At 42.9% G+C, this 21,092-nt stretch overlaps 1 protein-coding gene across 1 annotated transcript in view; it reads left to right on the top strand.

Moving 5' to 3' along the window:
- Nucleotides 1-21,092, top strand: part of PPP2R5B (protein phosphatase 2 regulatory subunit B'beta) — a 450,317-nt gene that overhangs the window by 169,464 nt on the left and 259,761 nt on the right. The window lies entirely within an intron of this gene.

Raw genomic sequence — 21,092 nt, 5'->3', positions numbered from 1 at the left:
GAATGGAATATACCACAAAGTGCAATACAAAGAAGTGGACTTTTGACATTACTGGAGGTGCTGGGCTGGTTTCCATCATAGCTGCAGTCTGGGATAAACAAAGGCAGGCTTTATGTCGACTGGTTGCAGATACACAGTGCAGACAGGTCTGGATCTGTTCTTCCTGATGGAAGCGCTCAGTGGTTGGTGTTGGGGCTTCTGCTGCTCCCAGGTCTCATTTGGGATTGGCTTTTGCCTGATGAGGCGTGAACGAGGATATGTAGGTTCAGGGTTTCGGCTTGTCCGCCGATGTGAAAGGAATACTTAGTACTCCGTGAGCATGGGCAGTCCTGTGAATCACAACAGATCAGACCACAAGCTGCCTGCATCTCAGTGGGAAAAACAAAGCCCGTGGACCTAGCGTGCCATAGTCTGTCGCCAAGTCTTTCGATCTGTGCCCCTGAGCTCTTTCTCCCTCCCAGTCTCTCATTTTGTCTTCAAACTGTGTTGTTTCCCATCTCTCACAAGTTCTTTTCTCTCTCTCTTACACTTTCTCTATACATATATCAAATAAAATCACTGAAAAACATCACAGTTAAAAACTAAATTATGGTTCTGGCTCAGACATGTAAACCCACTGAAATTCGCCAGTTATGGTTCACAGAGCAAACCATTACCCGTGCCACACCCCCTGGCTCTGCGTATGACATCACACATAACAATGATATCACAATTGACATTGATGGCATCACTTACGACACCACCACTGACATCATTGATGGCATCACTGTACCTAACAAAGAAAATTATTCAACAAAAGCACAGCAAGACAGAGATTGGGTAGAGCACTAGGCTGGGCTGAAGCCAGGCCTTGTGGTCAATCCCTGCTGCACTTGATCAAAAGCTGTGCGCAGCAGGGGTTAGCTGCCTGGTTTGGTTGGGTGAAGTGGCGGTGTCGCCAACCCTTTCAGTAACAGAACTAGTTATGTTCAGTGAAAATCATTCAGAGCTACTAATAGACAAGGTTACACTAGTGGTCACCCAGTGTAAGATTGCCAACAGTGATCCCCTCAGTTCATTAGGTACGATTGCCAGAATTAATGTTAAAAAGGTTTTGTCAGCATGGGAAGCCTCTAGATGGGGAATACATAACGGCCACACCTGCAATGCCCCAGGCATCAAGGCGATGATATGTGTAATACGTCTCCCTAGTTACACATGATTTTAAACTCAAATATTATCTCCAAATAGATTTTCGAAATTGATAAATCTTTCTCCAATGATCAGCAAATGAGTTCCGAAAATCCACTCCTTTTCTCTTGAACACTCATATTTCAATTTTGGTATGAATATATTAATTCAAGCAAGTAAAAACGTATAATTTAGTAGGATAGGCCGCACACTGGAGAGCTTGTTACAGGTAGCCGGAGAGTTACCAGCACCTTGTTAGGGAAGCCTAGCTTGCACCCTCACTGTACATAGGCATAATACTAATCCAGGATTATGGAACAAGACCTGGTGTCTGCATGGGTGTTCGGAAAGGATTCCCTGCTGTGCTCTCAGTTGCGCGAGAGTAATATATCTAGCCAACAAAGAAAGTGTATCTAGGTAGAGATTAGAGGACGGGCTGAACAAAGGGGATACTAGACATCCACAAAAAGCAAATATATATGACATTGTGCACTATAGATTGCCACCAGTTACCATTACACCACAATTGGCAGAACACATTTATCACCTAAAAAGGTTAAAAGAAGAACAGTAAACAATGCATATATATATATATATATATATATATATATTACCTACTGGCGGTCGCCAGTAGGTAGTTATAGTTAGGACCCCTTTTCCATAGGAAAACCTCAACATTCTATTTTGAATAACTTTGGCGCCGGTCGATGAATCCTCGCGAATTTCTCAAAATAGGTGGGGCGCTACGCTCCGCTCCTACCCTGAAAGTCTCAGGGGGATCCGTCAAGCGGGGGCTGAGATAAAAGGGGGGTCCCAAAACGCATTTTCCCCATGCATTTTTCCATAGGACCTTTAGAACGAGCTACAGCCCGAACGGCTGAACAGAATTACTCGAAATTTGGCAGAGAGGTAGTCCCTAGGTCAAGGAAGTGCCTTTTGTAGGTGTGGTGTAAATCTGTTCAGTAGATTCTGAGAAAATAGCCTTTAAATCAATATATATATCTGAGCCCGTTTACGGTACGCTTACCGTACGCTTACCGTAAGCGTACGGTGGCGTGCGCGATTGCGATTCTGATTGGCTCTTAGATCTTAGTAAACATTCGAATCGGCCGAAACCAGGAAGCGGCGGCCGCCATTTTGTGTATTTCACTCAGAAAAAAAAGAGTGAAAACAAGAAAAGGGGGCAATGAGGAGAGTTACAGACCCCCTTACATTTGTGAGGGGGTCAAAGAAGGACTGTAAAGTACAAAGAAAACATTTATTGATTTTAAAAAAAATCACGGGGTACGCGTACGGTAAGCTTACTGTAACGCCCTGAACGTCTCAGGATCGTTTAACAGACACGACAATGAGGACGCAACCACTTGTGAAGGGTTAGTTCTTTTAATGAAGGCAAATAAAATACAAAGAACAAACAAAAGTTATAGTCACTGGAATCCTCCAGGCTAAGTACGTTACCAGCCCACAGCACGGATGGTCCTAACCGTCCTCTGCATATACGCCGATCCCGGCGTATGCCAACAGAGGGCAGAAATGAAATGGCCGACAATGCCAATCGGTAGGCTGTGAGGGGCACGAAGAGTGTTGGGGAGAATCGAGGAGTCAGGGAAACACCCAGCCGGGGTCTCTACCTGAAGGGAGCAGCCGCTCAACCTCTTCCTCAGACTGCACAGGGACGCGGAGTCACCTCCTGGTGATGCGTCACCGATACCCCAATCACAAGCAAGAAGACTGAACCGAGAGCAGCCGCTCGATCGATCCTGTGGACTTCCGAGTCTGTAACGCGGCAAACACCTCCTGGTGTGCGTTACAGCTGGCAGTCCCTGTGTCTCTGGTCGGGCTGGGAGTTACGACTCCAACCAGCAAAAGCTCCACTGCGCTTGGACTCAGCCGAGTCAAAAAGCGAAGCTCAATGGTTGACCGGTAGAGCTTCCGGGTCCTTCACAGGTGACGATGGGGCAAGACACGGCCCAGGGAGTAACGACTCGACCTACCTCCGTTCTTGCCTTACTGGAGCACCACTCCGGAACACTGCTCTTCACGAAGCAGGTACGTCGGTGTAAACACAATATCCGACAGCCTTGTACCTCCCGGTTCCTCCCTTTAAAGGGCGTGTTTTCCTTGAGTTATGTAACAGCTCTCCTGTTTACATAAGGGCGTGTTTCCCTTGAGTTATGTAACAGCTCTCCTGTTTACATAAGGGCGTGTTTCCCTTGAGTTATGTAACAGCTCTCCTGTTTACATAAGGGCGTGTTTCCCTTGAGTTATGTAACAGCTCTCCTGTTTACATAAGGGCGTGTTTCCCTTGTATGACAGGAATTCTTGACACTTACGGTAAGCGTACGGTAGAAAAAAAAAAAAATGAAAATCAGATTTAAGTGTTTAGATATTAGGGGGCTCTAAAAAGAGCCGTTGTGTTTATGAAATGATTTTTTAGTGGTACCTACAAGTAAGTACCGATGCAGAGTCTAAGGTTCAAGAGGAAGACTCTGTTCCCTTCATCATTGAAGTGCACACCATCTCCTCTATAAATGTCTTGCATGTCATAACGCAAGTTGTTGTGGTAAATGGCACCCATACCATAGTCACGGAGGAAAGCAGAAACAGATTTGTTGACGTGCTTTCTTGCTTTGTCATCGCACCGCGTGCCCACCGTGCGTGCACGGCACTAACTGCGTAAAGTGGGCGCGCGGTGCGCGAAGCGCACCGCGTGCTCACTGTGCGCGCACGGTGCGCGAAGCGCACCGTGCGCGCACGGAACGAACTGCGTTAAGTGGGCGCGCACGCCACGAATGGCGTAAAGTAACTTAGCATTTAAAAAAACGTACAAATTCACTGAAAAAACCATAGGTTTCACACACGTTATAGTTAGGAATTAGCATTTAAAAAACCTTGCAAATTCACTGAAAAAACCATAGGTTTCACACATGTTATAGTTAGCGGAAATTTTACTGATAAAAAACCAATGAAATTCCCCCGTTATAGTTAGTGCAGGCAACTATAACTCACGCGACCGCAATCTTCTGCTGATGACATATGTGTCTTTATGAAAAAAAAATATTTGTAATATATGTATAGCTAAAAATGTATGGAAGAAGACATGGGCAAATAAGTGTCTAAATACAGTATTAGCATCAGCAGAGGATTGCGGTCGCGTGAGTTATAGTTGCCTGCACTAACTATAACGGGGGAATTTCATTGGTTTTTTATCAGTAAAATTTCCGCTAACTATAACATGTGTGAAACCTATGGTTTTTTCAGTGAATATATATATATATATATATATATATATATATCGAAGAAACTTCCCAAAGTGCAATGGCGCACAACTGCAGGAACGGACAACTTCACTCGCCAATGCTTTCAAATCTTGTTTATTTGTATTTCGTGCCTAGTCCATGACGCGTTTCGAGCCACTCGGCCCTTGCTCACATGACAGCGTTACGTGCAATAATATTATATTTATAGAAAAAACACCAACCACCACCTGAAAATAATCGAATGGCATTATTAAAGGAAACAGAAGAAATACTGTGTCGTGCTGGTTCAAAATTAAACCATTAACTTTCATTTTCCAGGCGTGTTGTTTAAAAAAGACATAATTCTTTACAATACGTAATCGTAAAATCTAATTGGTTGTGCATACTCAAACATTATCAGAAAAGTTTATCAGAGAAAATGCATATACCCATACTAGTAGTGCAATTGTTGGTCACATGATCAAATACTTAAGGTTTAGCAAAAACATTAGATCTGTCCTTAACTATACAAATATATACAATGTATCGAGTTATCTACAAAAACAACTCATGGGATTTCAATAAGGACAAAATGAGAGAACAATTAAATAAAAGAAGAATGCTCTCAATCGATCTTTAGCAAAAACCGGTAAAGGTAAATGAAAATTTGTGATACTGGGTACCAATACCCTTATTAACGAACAATGTGGTGACTCAACTGGTTCATTGATGGATAAAGTGCTATGTGTATTGGGAATAAAGCATCTTGAATTAATTCAACTGAAATGGAACTGGGAACGATTCACTAATGCGTGATTAATCCTGGATTATGAATCATGTGCCTCAATACTAATGCCAAAAATAAGTGCTCAGTGCTGGAGTATGTGAAAGAAGTGGGTAAGAAAAACCAACATATAAAAATATGTCGTCTTGGTATCAGCCTTGTAAGTCCCTTATATATATATATATATATACACATACATAAGCAGTGGCGGCCGTCATCGCTCGCTGGTCGAGATGTGGGCGCGGGGAGTTGCGGGAGGGTGGGCAGGAGAGGGTTTTGCGGGGGTCGCACGGGGGATAAAAAAATAAATAAACTTACCTTGCCTTTGGGTTCCACATCTCTGCTCTTGCTCTCCTGCCTCCAACTCCAGGAACAGGAAGCAGGTAGCCAGGATCCCTCCCCTAAGCCAATCACAATGCTGCAATGCAGAATTGTGATTGGTCTAAGCACCGTGACATAGTGCGCAACCAGGGGCTGAAGGGGTGGGCATGTTCTCCATGCAGACTGCAATACAGCCTGCATGGAGAAAGTTGCATGACTGGTTTGGGGGGCCTGAGAGGGCCAACCAAAAGTCACTGCGCACTTAGGAGTGGGCAAACCACTCCTATCCTGCTCCGAGAGCAGAGCAGCACCACCCACCCGCCTAACCCAAAGCAGCAGGACACGAAGCATAAAATGATAATAACTCAAAGTTATTATCATTATATGTTTCTACTAGGAACTGCTTGAAAGCAATAGGGCTGCGTTTCTCTGCCATAGCGGAAGAGCCGCCACTGTACATAAGTGACCACAACTTCCACATATACTTGTTTCTATTCCCCAGGCAAACACACCCTTCTGTGCTCTCAGTGCACAAGTGTTATCACACTCGAGGAACATTCGAGGGACAGATGAGGGCCCTAGCGAAAATGATGAGCCAAAAACAATGGTGTAATCAGCGCTTGCTGCATACAGATGAATATAAGGAGGTTGGAAAGCTGGCTAACCCCTTGTCCCCCTTTATAACGAACTGTGGGGCAACATTTGAGGGTTTGAAAAAGAAGCAGCTTTATCAGGGGTAAAGCTCCCTATTGCCCTCTACACCTTGATATAGGGGAGCGAGTAACGAATGATGAGATGTATGCCCTATAGGCTGTTCTGGAGATATAGATTGTGGCTGAGGCAGGTGACTTATCAATACCCCTAACCAACGAGAATATCTTCTACTTTCCCAGGATAAACTCCCATGGTCCTCTCTTTCATAGGAAATGTCATGGATATTATTTGCAGTGACTAGCTGTCACTCTTTCCAGGAAGGGCTTAGAGTGCCTTAGAGCAGCAGCGAAAGATCACATCACATGGCCAAAGTTGCTATGAGGCACAAGGGACAGAAGCGGTCTCATAGTTCCAATAACCCCTTCCACAGAAACCACCACTAGGTATGTCGCTGTGAATGCCGGAAGTAAACTATTCCGAGGTTGTAGCGACTCCGCCCCAGAACACAATCTGTTCTCTGCACCACCTGAAGAGAAAGTGAGCTTATCTGACACATCTGATCCTCTAATGGCTTCTTAACACCTGGGTTACTACCAGCATTTGTGCACAATCTCAGAAAAATGTGGCCTCTGTAGATCAAGGAAAGACCGAGTCCCTCGCTGGAGCTGTTATCTACAATTACCTGAGCTTTCTCTGAGTGGTATAAAATGGTGCGGTCACAGGACCACATGACAACCGGATCCAATGGGTGAGAAGCAAACAGTTCTAATTTAGCATCAATGCTGGGTTTTAGGTGAGGATTGACGCTTCCCGGGCCATTCACAAAATCAGGGTCTCCACTGATCTTGTGATCTGTAATGAGAGCTACTATGCAGTCGCACCATTCCCTTCTCTGCAGACAAAGCTACACTTCACCGGAGGGAATGGGCTGCTCTTTGGCACAAAACCAGACCCCATAACCCCCCCTCAGCTCAAGCTGATTGAAAAAAGACCCTGACCACAAGATGAAGCCACTGCACCAACTCTGCCTGCACACCTGGAGCAGGGTCCGGTTACAATCTGGTTCACGGGGAATTAGCAGTTCCTAATGACTTAAGCGTGGTACTCTTTTGTGGTGGTGACATAAAACACCTCACAAGGGACCACCCTTGAAATCTTCATTCCAGCTGACAAAGCTGAAGACGGATATTGATGTCATCCATAAAAATCTACGGCTCATTGTACTTTGTACCTGCCCTCCATTTGGGGACATCTAAAAAGGATATTAAAGATCTATAAATCACCTAGGCTGCAGGAGTTCACTTGGCCCGAGGACTACATAAAAGAGACCGGATATTGAACGAAGAACGTTTAGTGACTCGGGTTTGGAATTGTGTCAAATGTGGACGTCTTTCTATGTTGTCTAAATGTTTCTCCAATACTACACCAGCAGTCTGGAGGGAAAATATTAAACTGCCTAAACCTCAAACTCTCCCCACCCCACCACCTTCCCTAAATTGTCGTATCAGAGGGAAAAGCTATGAAACTCTTTTCAGGTGACAATTAGGAGGGAGCCAAGTCAACGGAAATTTAGGTAAATATTTAAAATCATTCTGTTTTTTTACCATTGATTGAGCATTGAGCAGTGAGTTTTTTAAGTACTGTATGTTCTGCAGGCGGTGCAAAACAAAGCGCTGAGAGGCGGCGTCTGCATGGCGTGCTGTCGAGTTTCATTCTTCACTCATTCATTGCCTCGAGTTTTCTCTCCTGTCTATCTCATTCCTTCTGCTCCGGTGCTGTAAGTGCAGGTATTGCTGTCACCACACAGAAGGAGGCCTGAAGATTACTCAATGAGTTAAGTGCTCGCTGTTGACATCTGTGGGTACCCTGCCGTTCACAACTTTAAAGAAAGGCCCTCTAAGTCTGTCTTCCTTTTAAAGCCAGTACACTGAATACAATTAAACAGGGCAGCAGTAACAATTTTTTGTTTTCAGTGCATCCAAAGGGCAAAACCGCCATAGTAAAAATTCTATTGTTATTATCCAACAAAAGAACTGCCATATAAAAGCACTTCTTCATTATTATCCAACACAATGGCAGTCGTTTAATGGATTTCTGCAAAATGAAAGGCTTCGATATCCCAGGTGGGTTGGATCCTGCCAGGACACAGATCTCTGCAACAGGAGCATGAATCACTATAGCTTTATTAGCAGCTTAGTGGGCAGACTGAACGCCGACACTCAAACATTCAGATTCTTTTTTTAGCGAATTCTTTTATTTTTGCAATTACTTTCTTACGATAAAAATGGAGAATAGTAATTAAAACTATAAAACAGGATACATAAATGTGATCATTCTTGCTGTTTTTACCCACTGTGTGTACGGTTTCTTCTTGATGATTCACAAAGAGCTCTTCTTTACCTCACAATATCGCAGTTGTACTTTGAATGTTTTCATACAGGGTTTTATGATGGACCCTTGGGTTTGTTCCTTGTAGTAAAAACATCTTCTGTGGCGTCTACTTTATCCACCATGTTTATTCTCAATTCTTTTGGGCCAGATTCCTTGCTTTCTTGGTCATAATAGTAACAGTGCAGATGTTTGATAGAATCTAAGTAGCCCACGTGTAAGGTCAAATGGGCTTATTTTTGGCCCACAGGATGCTTGTCCAAAATATTTTCTGGCCCCTGATATCTCTAATTCTTAAAGAATCGCGTCATCCTGTCTTCTCTGGGTAGATTCACATTTCTCCTAAATTATGTCTGTTTAGCTTGACCTCTGGGTAGATCAGCTTTTCTCTTAAACTTACATAATTCCACATGGGGTCTTCTCTAGAAAGATTCACAATTCTCCCCTGAGAAATTTCAGCTCAGGTAAGTCTCAAATTCACCCACTCTGAGTATATACGCAGTCCGTCGTGGGGAGGTAATCTCTTTCTTACCCCCTGGATACTCCTGTTCCCTCCCTACCTTCTTAATGCCAATTTCAATAGCACATTTGTTTCGGAAAGTGGCTAATGCTACTTATGTTTCCCATCCTGATCAGTTACTACACAGACTGTCTGCTTTGTTGCCATCTTAAAATAGGGTCTCTCTACGGCTTATTTTAGTCTGCATTGCTCCCCATAAGTTTTATTAAAGATCTTTCTAATAATGAAACTTTGGCCAGTAGATAATCATACTTCCGAGTTGATCCCACTGTATCTATTTTCTAGTACCACGGCGGATAGGGGAGAGAAATGTACATTTTGTTTGGGAAAGTGTTCACAGAAAGTTTCTGAGTTTTTGAGCAAGAACTTTCCTTCCAGGAAAAGTGATTGTTTGCATGAGAATTCTCCTGATAAAAGGTACCTCTGTATGGATTCTATTATGCAATTCCTACTTTAGAGAGAATATGTTTTCCCGCTAATATTAAAAAAAAAAAATCTTTTTAACCTTTGTAAACATTGCAAAGCTTAGGGAAAATAAGTCCTACATTTTGCAAATGTAATGATTTTGCAGCTTCAACCACTCCTGACGCTAATGGATCCGTTTTTAAGCTCTGCAAAGCTGAGCATAGAATTTCACCCAATTTACTTCCGAATCTCAATCTTTAGTTGTAAGTAAAATAACTTTCTTCAATGTATTTAAATTCTCATTACATGTCTAGTTAGAGGGGAAAATCAGGCTGAAGTAAAGAAACTCTTTAAGATTCTCAGTTTACGCTGCCCCCAACAAATGGCAATAGTATGTTTCTTCTTGCAACATGTCTATCAACATTTGTATTACTTGTCTTTCTTGTCTTGTTAGTTTGCAGAGTGTTTTTCAATCGCTTGGACCAACATGTGTGATACATAAACCCATTCACTTTCCTTTATCCCTGTTAAATATTAATTTGGTGAGTGTATTGGAGCGGTGTATTAAAGTAGTGTGGGGCAACCCTTCAGTAGACAGCTCTTCATGTATGTTGGACCCTCTGAGCAGAGCTCTCAAGTGACTTAAGTTTGAGTGTGTGGCAACTGAGGTCCTCACTCTGTTATTTCTTTTCTAGTATGCTCTAAACCCTGTTTTCTTTAGGGAATTGGACCCCCACCCTTAGCAAAAAAATTCAAATATATATATATATATATATATATATCTCCTACTGGCAGTCGCCAGTAGGTAGTTATAGTTAGGACCTATTTTCCATAGGCGATCCGCAACATTCTATTTGGAATAACGTTGGCGCTGAGTGACGAATCTTCGCAAAATCTTCCAAACTTTTGGCCAGCTCCAGTCCGCTCCTATCCTGAAAATTTCACGGTGATTCGTCAAGCGGGGGCCGAGAAAAAAGGGGGGTCCATAAACGCATTTTCCCCATGCATTTTCCCATAGGACCTGTTGACGCAGCTACAGCCCGAACTGCTGAACGGAATTACACCAAATTTGGCAAAGAGGTAGTCCTCAGTTCAGACTCGTGCCTTTTGCTTAAATGGTGTAAATTCGTTCAGTAGTTCCTGAGAAAGTTAGAGTTAAAAAGATAGATATATCTGGGCGGAGCCTAACCACACATCTCATCGTGAGATCTGATTGGCTGTCAGTACTTCATCCAAGAAGTTTTGGCAGCCATCTTGGGACCAATATACATGATAGCACCTCATTAAAAAGCATTGCAGTTAATAGAAGGTTTTAAGACTTTAGTTACATTATAAATCATTTGTTGATGGTACCATACTCATTTTAGGAATTGAGGTGTGTTCTAAGGTGATTTTACCATGTGAAAAAGCCTTCTGCTGTGATATCATGTTTGAGAGAACTATTTTCTCATGCTTTTCCCACAGAGGTTTGGAAGGTGATCTATAAGCTAAACTGAGAGCATATTTTCTGTAAATTCACATTATCTTTTTCTGTCATGTGAGAATGAAGTCTGACATTCTCAGTAAAACATGTACATCCAACAAGGGCGGAGACTGTCAGTTGATTCCTTTGTGTTCTACTGCGGCTTCCCAGAGTGTTCTAAAGAACAACTAGAGCGCTAACAGTCCTACTTATGACAAACGTATTGCACACCTGAAGCCATCTTGATAGGAATAAAGTGGTAACTCTTAAAACATTTAATTTAAAAAGGAACAAAATGAGGGGGGTCATTTTGCCATAGAAAGTATGATTAGTGCTGCAGAAAGAAAAATTAGGGCACATTTTGACTTCTCAAATCCTCTTCTATTTCAGAAACAAATTCTGACATGCAGACTGAAACATGCACTTTGAATACCAGCAGCAGACTTCCCTGGTGAGCAGTAGCTTTACTACAGTGATCTAATGAGCAACTAGAGTGCTAACATTCAGAATTGATGGCAAATGTGTGACACATCTGAATGCCTTCTTGATGGAACCAAAGTAAAAAACTGAAAGTATTTCCTACTGAGGAGACTGCAGTAAATTAGGAAATTAGGAAACTTAATAACAAATAAATCTCCCAAGATGGCCACCAGAGACAAAGGAGCCCAAATGTAGCCCAAATATCACCCAAATGTAGCCCAAGTATAACCCAATGACAGAATGTCCCAGAGTGTTCTAACGAACAACTAGAGCGCTTACTGTCTACCTTATGACAAAAGTATGGCACACCTGAAGCCATCTTGATTGGCATAAACTGGTAACACTTAAAACATTTAATTTAAAAAGGAACACAATGAGGGGGTTCATTTTGCCATAGAAATTATGATTAGTGCTGAAGAAAGAAAAATTAGGGCACATTTTGAGTGACTTCTCAAATCCTCTTTTATTTCATAAACAAATTCTGATATGCAGACTGAAACAGGTACTTTTAATACCAGCAGCAGACTTCTGTGGTGAGCAGTAGCTTTACTACAATGACATATCTGAATACCTTCTTGATGGAATCAAAGTAAAAAACTGAAAGCATTTCCTACTGAGGAGACTGCAGTAAATGAGTAAATTAGGAAACTTCATAACAAATAAATCTCCCAAGATGGCCACCAGAGACAAAAGAGCCCAAATGCAGCACAAATATCACCCAGATGTAGCCCAATGACAGAAGTGTGCAAATCACTTGTGTATTTGCAGTTTTATATAGTGCAGACTTGTCAGGTATTGGAGTGCTTTACATGAGCATTGGTTACATCACACAAGATCAAATTCATTTTGGTTGTAGACATGGGGAGATTAAGTGATTTGACCAGAATCACAGAATGTTGAGCTGAATCAGAAACTCCAACCTGGTTTCCCAGCTGCAAAGTCTGCAGCTCTGTAAGTAACACAACATATTCTCCCCTAAGTGCAACATTTAATCAAGTGGTCAACTGGATAAAAAAACATAAAGATTACAAATAATTTAAAAGTTCTTTGTCGCTATTTGAAAACTCACAAATATGTCCTCATTTTAGTTTTTTAGAGCACTAACCATAATTTTGATGCAAATAAGACCCTCTCATATATGTAATTTCTAAAGGAAATCCTCTAGGTATTACAGTTTTGATTACTTCAAGATGACGTCCGGCGTTCCACACTTTTATAATAAATATTGAATGCTAGCAATCTAGTTGTTCATTGGGATACTGTTGAGAGGCAGAGGCCAGGGGCACGGACTCTGAAAATTGAAGGCAGGTAGGAGAGTGCAGAGACAACAATTTGACCACACTGGGCAGGCAGGAAGGGCAGTGGCAGCACAACAGACTATAGAGGACAGTGGAAAGAGGGCAACAAACCAACAATACAGGACTGGCAAGAGAGGCTGTGGCAATATAATAGACCATTGTTGGCAGAAGGAAGAGGCAGTGGTAGTACAACCATACATGCCAACAGACCCGTTTCAGCCAGGAAACGTCCAATGTTTTTAAGCTCAAATGGGCTTTATTTGAACTGTCTCCTCTCTACAATCTCCTCTTTTTCAATGTAACTCAAAGGGGAAAATCAATACCCCAGTTTTTTTTCAAAATCTCTCCTTTACCAAGTTCAAAATGTTCGCAAGTATAGTGCATTGGATCATGGTAGGCAGGAGGAATTGGGGTAGGGACATGGACTCGGATTACAGAGGACAGGAGGGACATGGAGAGGTGCACCAAACTGACCCTACAGGGCAGGCATCGGGGTTTGCAGCAGCACAATACACCACACCGGGCATGCGGGGCGGGAGTGCAGCACAACAATCCATAGAAAGCAATAGGGACAGGACCATGCACATGGACAACAGAGAACAGAGGTGAAAGAGGCAATGGTAGCTAGCTGACCATAATGGACAGACAAGAGAGAAAGCTGCAGCATAACAGACCATAAAGGGCAGGAGGGACGGATTAGGGGCATTACAATGGAACAGACCAGCCAGGAGGGAGGGAATAGGGATCTGCACATGAAAACAGAGGGCTGGGGGCAAGGGGGCAGGGCAGGAGCAGCAAGATGACCATGGAGGTCAGACAGGATGGGCACTAGAAACAAGACACAACATGGAGAGCAACAGTGAGACTATGATGGCATACACACAGACCATGGAGGGAAGGTGGGAGGGGCCATGGCAGCACAGAAGACCATGCATGGCAAGCGGGAGGGTTAGTGGCAGCACCATGGCTATGATGGGCAAGAAGGAGGGTGCAGGGGCATGCACAAAGGACCATGGAGGATAGAAGGGAGGGTCAGGACCTGGGCAAAGACAAGAGAGTTCAGGGGAAGGGGCCTCACTACAGACCGCGCGGGGCAGGCAGGAGGAGCAGTTGCAGAACAACAGACCAGGGAGGGCAGAAGGGTGTGGCAGTAAAATGGACCATGGAGGACAGGAGGAAGGGGATAGGGGCATGGCATGTGGACAGTCAGGGTGGAGGTGGCAGAGACAGTTTACAGTCATCTGACAATGCTAGGCAGGTGGGAGGGGAGTGGCAGCTCAACAGAACACTCAGAGTAGATAGGAGTGGCAGGTCCATGGAACATGGTGGGCAAAAAGAATGGAGCAGGGGCATGCACAAAGACATCGGAGGGCAGGGGGAAGGAGAATAGGGGCAGCAAGCTAAGCACAGAGGCTAAGCAGGAGGTCAATGATGGGCCATAGAATTGGGCAATGGAGGGCAGGAGGAGTGGACTGGTACATCATGCTAAATGGAGGGCAGTGGCAGCACATCAGACCATGCATGGCAGGAGGGAGGAGGCTAGTCCATGGATTCAGACAACAGAGGATAGGGAGGAGGTGGATGGGGCAGCAAGCTAACTGTTCAGAGAAGGTGGGTATTAGGAACTTTATTGTTTTTAAAATGTGTGTCTGTGCGGACTACTTAAAATATGAACAAGTATACAGCATAATCTCACTTTTATTCAGAAAGAAGGGGACGTTTGTGACTGTGACTCTATGCACACTTGGCAGAAACACCCCCTGACCCTCCACCCCCATCACAAAATGTAATGCCTGTGAAAAGGGTAGGTGGACGCAGTGTTATATAGAACATAGTCCTGAGAGCACGATTGAAAATGAAACCTAGATATAGCATATGGTATAAACTATGCACCAAAAAGTGTGATATAAGATGAACCGGGGCATGAAATATAATATGCAATACATTGTGCGCAATGACAGATTCATTGGAGAGCGCGAGATAGCACAGGCACTAGCGCGTGCTATGCGATATGCGCCTTGGAGTGTAATATGCACAGGGCAGTGTTGTGTAACCTAACTAGTCTCTAAAGTTGTAATATAAAATATGTGCTGGGTAGTGTAACATTGCATATGCACTGTGACAAAGATATGGATCACAGATTGTAATATTTATGGCATAGCGCTGTGCATTATAACATAGGAATCGAGGAAGGCACGTTAGATGGGGCAATATAACCCGTGCGAAGGCAAATGTGGCATGACATATTCACCGGATGGTGTTACAGTGCACATGGGCTAGAGAGTGTCATAGCGTACGCACTAGCTGGTGGAATACAACACAGAGGTGTGTGGCACTCGGCGGGCACTGGTGGGTGTAACACAGCATTGGGCTCAGCCAGGAGCACGCTGTGACTCTCAAGTGAGGTTCGTCTCCTTTCCAGAGAGTAAAATAAAAAGTATTACACATCCGGCGGTGGATGTGTGTTTTATTAACTGTAAGGGGGGTTTCTTGCATAGTTTGATCGAATTTTTGTGGAATGCCCTTTGAATGGCTTGGTGTGCGTGTGTATTAAATGTGCCCGTCAATAGCTACCCATGTTTGTATAAATAAACGACAAGGGTGTCTACTTGGAGAGTACCCACAGGCGGGGGCGCCGGGATTAGGCACGGTAGGGCGTCACACGTCAGAGCTTCACTAGCGGTGAAAATACATTCCACGTGGATTCATTGTATGCATAGTCGCCTTTTAATGAATATCATGCAAATCGTCATGGTGATAGGTACATACGGTTTGTCCAGCATGTCCTAGGTGTTTCTATAAATATATATTTTTTAAAATAATAAAAAACAAAGGCCGGCCCCTGGGGATGGGGTCCCCGGGGCCATAAGTGGCCTGAGGAGGGGGGCAACGCAGCCCCCCTCCTAAAGAATTTTTTTTTTTAAAAAGGCCATGACCCGGGGGTTGGGGTCCTTGGGGCCGATTAAAGCCTTGGGAGGGGGGCCACGCGGCCTCCTTCCAAATTAATTTTTTTCAACAAAAAAAATTAGGGTGCAGGCCCTGGGGGATAGGGTCCCCAGGGCCAATAAATTAGAAAAAGTAGGGGGCCACACAGCCCTCCTTCTTAAAAAAATAAAATAAATAAAAGACTGGCATCGCGCCGGAGGCCACGCCCCCTCCTTGCAGCACTCTGCAAACACGCCCCCTGGCCAGTTGTGAGTTGGGGAATTAATTCCCCTTCAATACTGAGGGTCCCTGAGGGCCAACTAGCCCAACAGGTATCTCCAGTATGCGCCAGGGAGCTGCGTTGCAGACAGGTGTTCTGAGGCCACGCCCCTTTTTACACCTCTATGCAACGCAGCTCTGTGGCGCTTACTGGATGTACCTAGTGGGCTAGTTTGACCCTAGGGACCCATAGGATTCAAGGGGACTTAATCTCTCAACTTAGAACGGCCACAGGGCGCGTTTACATAGTGGTGAAGGGAGGGGACGGGGCCTGAGGTGACGTGTGCAAACACGCCCTGTGGCGCATTTTAAGTTGGGGAAATAATTCCCCTTCAATCCTGAGGGCCCCTGGGGCTAACTAGCCCATCAGGTGCTTCCAGTAAGCGCCGCTGCGTTGCAGAGAGGTGGTCCAGGCTGTGTCACTTTTTACACCTCTCTGCAACGCAGCTCTTTGGCGCTTACTGGAGGTACCTAGTGGGCTAGTTGGACCCTAGGGACCCTCAGGATTCAAATGAACCTAATCTCCCCACTAAAAACGGCCACAGGGCGTGTTTACACAGTGGTGAAGGGAGGGGACGGGGCCTGAGTTAACATGTGCAAACACGCCCTGTGGAGCGTTTTAAGTTGGGGAAATAATTCCCCTTCAATCCTGAGGGACCCTGGGGGCCAACTAGCCCACCAGGTGCTTCCAGTAAACGCCACTGCGCTGCGTTGCAGAGAGGTGGTCTAGGCCGTGCCCCTTTTTACATCTCTCTGCAATGCAGCTCTGTGGAGCTTACTGGAGGTACCTAGTGGTCTAGTTGGACCCTAGGGACCCTCAGGATTCAAGGGGACTTAATCTCCCAACTTAGAACGGCCACAGGGCGTGTTTACACAGTGGGGAAGGGAGGGGACGGGGCCTGAGGTGACGTGTGCAAACACGCCCTGTGGCGCATTTTAAGAGGTAGTTTTAATCCCCTGCCCTATTATATACTAGGGGCTTACAGAGGAGGTCATGCTAATCACAGGGGGACCCCAGCGCATAGTGTTCCCTAGTGTATGTAGGTGTTTTCACTGTATTCTGAGTGTCTTTTAACATAGCACTGGCTCTAGGACTGGTTAGTCAGACTCAGTTATCACCAGTATCCGTCTGAAAAAGTTGAGGGTACAGGATGATTTTGCAACAAGGCTTCTTTCTGCTCTTCTGTTTGTTCTGTCTGCACGTTATCCTTCTTCCTGCACTTTTCTTCGTCTTTGAGGACTTCTGTTGCTTCTTTCTGCATTTTTTTGTATTATTTCTGTGCGTTTTTTCTTCTTTCTTCACATGTCCTATCTCTGTAGGCTTAGTTAGAAATTAGCATTTAAAAAACCTTTGAAATTCACTGAAAAAAACATAGGTTTCAGGCATGTTATAGTTAGGAATTAGGCAAAAACCAAAGGAAATGAGTGTTGAACATTGCAAGCACTCACCCCCAGTCAACTGATCTGGGTTTAATCCGTCACCGTTCTTTAGCCCACTCTGCCACCCCAGTTCAGACATGGCCATATGCAAATCAGTCTGACCCTGTGCCTCATGGGAACAGTCCAGCCCGAACTGCCAAGCCATGTCTCCCCTGGACCGGAAACAAGCTTCCTAGGACCGGTTTCTGGCATTTCAACCGTCTTCAGGCAGGCTTGCTTGAATCCAGTGGCAAAGTGAGCAAGGGACTCACGTCTGAGCATACGCTGCCAACTTATGGCGAACAAAGCAAAAACCAAAGGAAATGATGGACGGAGTGTTGAACATTGCAAGCACTCACCCCCAGTCAACTGATCTGGGTTTAATCCATCACCGTTCTTTAGCCCACTCTGCCACCCCAGTTCAGACATGGCCATATGCAAATCAGTCTGACCCTGTGCCTCATGGGAACAGTCCAGCCCGAACTGCCAAGCCATGTCTCCCCTGGACCGGAAACAAGCTTCCTAGGACCGGTTTCTGCCATTTCAACCGTCTTCAGCCAGGCTTGCTTGAATCCAGTGGCAAAGTGAGCAAGGGACTCACATCTGAGCATACCCTGCCAACTTATGGCGAACAAAGCAAAAACCAAAGGAAATGATGGACGGAGTGTTGAACATTGCAAGCACTCACCCCCAGTCAACTGATCTGGGTTTTCCTTTGGTTTTTGCATAGTTAGGAATTAGCATTTAAAAAACCTTAGAAATTCACAGAAAAAACCATAGGTTTCAGGGGCGTTATAGTTAGCTGGACTTTTCACTCATACAAAACCATTGAAATTCCCCCGTTATAGTTAGTTCAGCTAACTATAACTCGCGCGCCCGCAATGCACTGCTGATGACGTCACATATTACATCACTCATGACATGGTCAATGACATCACTCATGACATCATCCTTGTGATAGAGTGGCAGACCTCCTCTCCCCCTAATATAACCTTTGATACACACATTCAAAAAGAGAAACTAAAATTTTCAAAACAATGGACATACCAATACCAGTTACAACAACCTATTCAGTAATTCTAAGATCCACATCCACTCATTCACCAACAGTCCTATACAGTCACTCATACATGTACTCACTCATCATATGTACTCATACACCTATACATCCTGTTACCCGACTCCACTCATCCATAGAGTTACTCACACACATAGTCACTCATGCTAATAAAGAATCAAACATCCATTTACTTGCATATACAGTTATACACACACCACCACACTTACTTCTACAGAAACTTACACATACTTAGTCTTTATAACAATCACTTATAGGAACACATACTTATTCATACAGGAACTCTTCCAATCTCTCACTCTCACATATATACACCAATAGTCACATATACTAGTTTAAAACATATGTAGTTACTCATAAAGACACTATTGAGACAGCCATTCACTAACGTACCCATTAACATACTCATCCACCCATACAGTCCTGCACACATGCTGTCTTCAACACATACAAACAGTGACGTACTCATTCATGCTTCTATGCGCTAAGTAATACCCTCCACTGAACCATACAGACACTCAGACACTCATACTGATACTCGAAAAACCAAGTAATAACCCATATAGACACTCGTGTAGCGACTCACCAACCCATGCAGTCACTTATGCAAGTGAGAGACTGATACAGATATTTACATATTTAAACATTACTCAGTAACCCATGTATTCACTGAGATACACCTAATCAGTCCGTTATACAATCAATTTTACACAAACAAAAAAATTCATCCATTTAGACACTTATATACCCATTTATTCTTCCATCGACCTTGAGATCTACATATATATAAAAAAAAAATTCAGTAAGACACACATTCACTGGATGATGTCATCAGTGATGTCATTTGAGATGTTATCAGTGATGTCATGAGTGATGTCACTGACCATGTCATGAGTGATGTAATATGTGACGTCATCAGCAGTGCATTGCGGGCGCGCGAGTTATAGTTAGCTGAACTAACAATAACGGGGGAATTTCAATGGTTTGGTACGAGTGAAATGTCCAGCTAACTATAACGCCCCTGAAACCTATGGCTTTGTCAGTGAATTTCTAAGGTTTTTTAAATGCTAATTCCTAACTATAACATGTCTGAAACCGATGGTTTTTTCAGTGAATATATATATATATATATATATATATATATATATATATATATATATATATATATATATATATATATATATATATATATATATATATATATATATATATTATATATAGTTTAAATTGGTACATCTTAAATATTTTAATATTTAACATTAAAAAATTGTAAATTAAATAAATGTAAATAATATTTAATACTATATATAAATATATTCTTATATAAACTTAGGAGGAGAAAGATTTATTATTCAACCTTCAGTGTGTGCAACAGTAGGGAAAGCTTTGGAGAAGTCAGATTTTCATATTCCCACTCCAGTATGTGCAACAGTAAGGGAAGCGTTGTGCTTCGAAGAGGTAAGATTTACTATTCCCACTCCAATCTGTACAGCAGTAGGGAAGGTGCTGAACTTCTGAGGGGTAAGATTTACTATTCCGTCTCTAGTCTGTGCAACAGTACGGAAAGCGCTGGGTTTCAGACGGTTAAATTTACTATTCCCACCCCAGTCTGTGCAATAGTAGGGAAAGTGTTTGACTTCGGGGGGGGGGGGTAAGATTTACTATTCCCACTCCAGTCCAAACAGCAGTAGTGAAAGTACTTAACTTCAAACACATCATATATTTGAATACCCCTATAAATTTAGAAAAAATATAGCATTCTTAATAATATTATAAATTAACCAAGAAAATGAAATGAAAAAATCAATAAATATTTGTTAATTAATTATAACTTACCATCCCACCTTTTATCCCTAGAGTCCTCACTAAAATATAACTAAAATATAGTTTTTACACTATTTACATAAATTATAATCAATTAAATATTTAGTAGTAAATTATTTTTTGATTAATTATAAATTACCTTCCCACACTTGACCCCTACAAAGCTTGCAACCGGCACCTAAAATCGAACTAAAAACATAATTACACAATTTAATTTATAATTATTAATTAGTTAATAAATAATTAATTATTTGTTAATTAACTTCCCACCCCATGCCCCTATAAACACAGCAGCCCACACTTAAAATATTGCTGACAAATATAAGTATTTCACAATTTACATTGTTATTAATCAATTAATTTATTAATAATACATTAATAATTATTTGTTAATTACTTATTACTTAATTAGCTTCCCATCCTATACCCCTAAAAACCTGCTAGAACACTCTAAATTGTTTTAGCAGTTAAATTAACAATTAAAAATCACTTTAAATTACAAACAATATTTACAAATACTGTTAACAATTAGATAAACAATAATACACATAATTAATGTGTCAACTAAAACACATTAGATAGTTAAAAATATATATTTTTTTCAGTTATATTATTGATAAAATATTAACAAGGATATTCTTAACAATGAAATGACTTGCCTGAAAAAACCTGTGACCCTCATTATGATGTCAGGCGGACTGCCACTGAAAGGCCGTCGGTGGCGGTCCTCCTGACATACAGGGCATCGGTAGGACCGCCGCATTATGTTACAGGTCAGAGCGATATTGTCAGAGGGGAAGACCGTCGCCTCCGACAGGCTCAAGGAGCCTTTCGGTGTGGTGGTAT

Source organism: Triturus cristatus, chromosome 9, assembly GCF_964204655.1.
Source record: "Triturus cristatus chromosome 9, aTriCri1.1, whole genome shotgun sequence".
In the NCBI taxonomy this organism is placed as follows: Eukaryota; Metazoa; Chordata; class Amphibia; order Caudata; family Salamandridae; genus Triturus; species Triturus cristatus.
The sequence above is the reverse complement of the archived record's forward strand: the minus strand, read 5'-3'. Positions and strand labels throughout refer to the sequence as shown.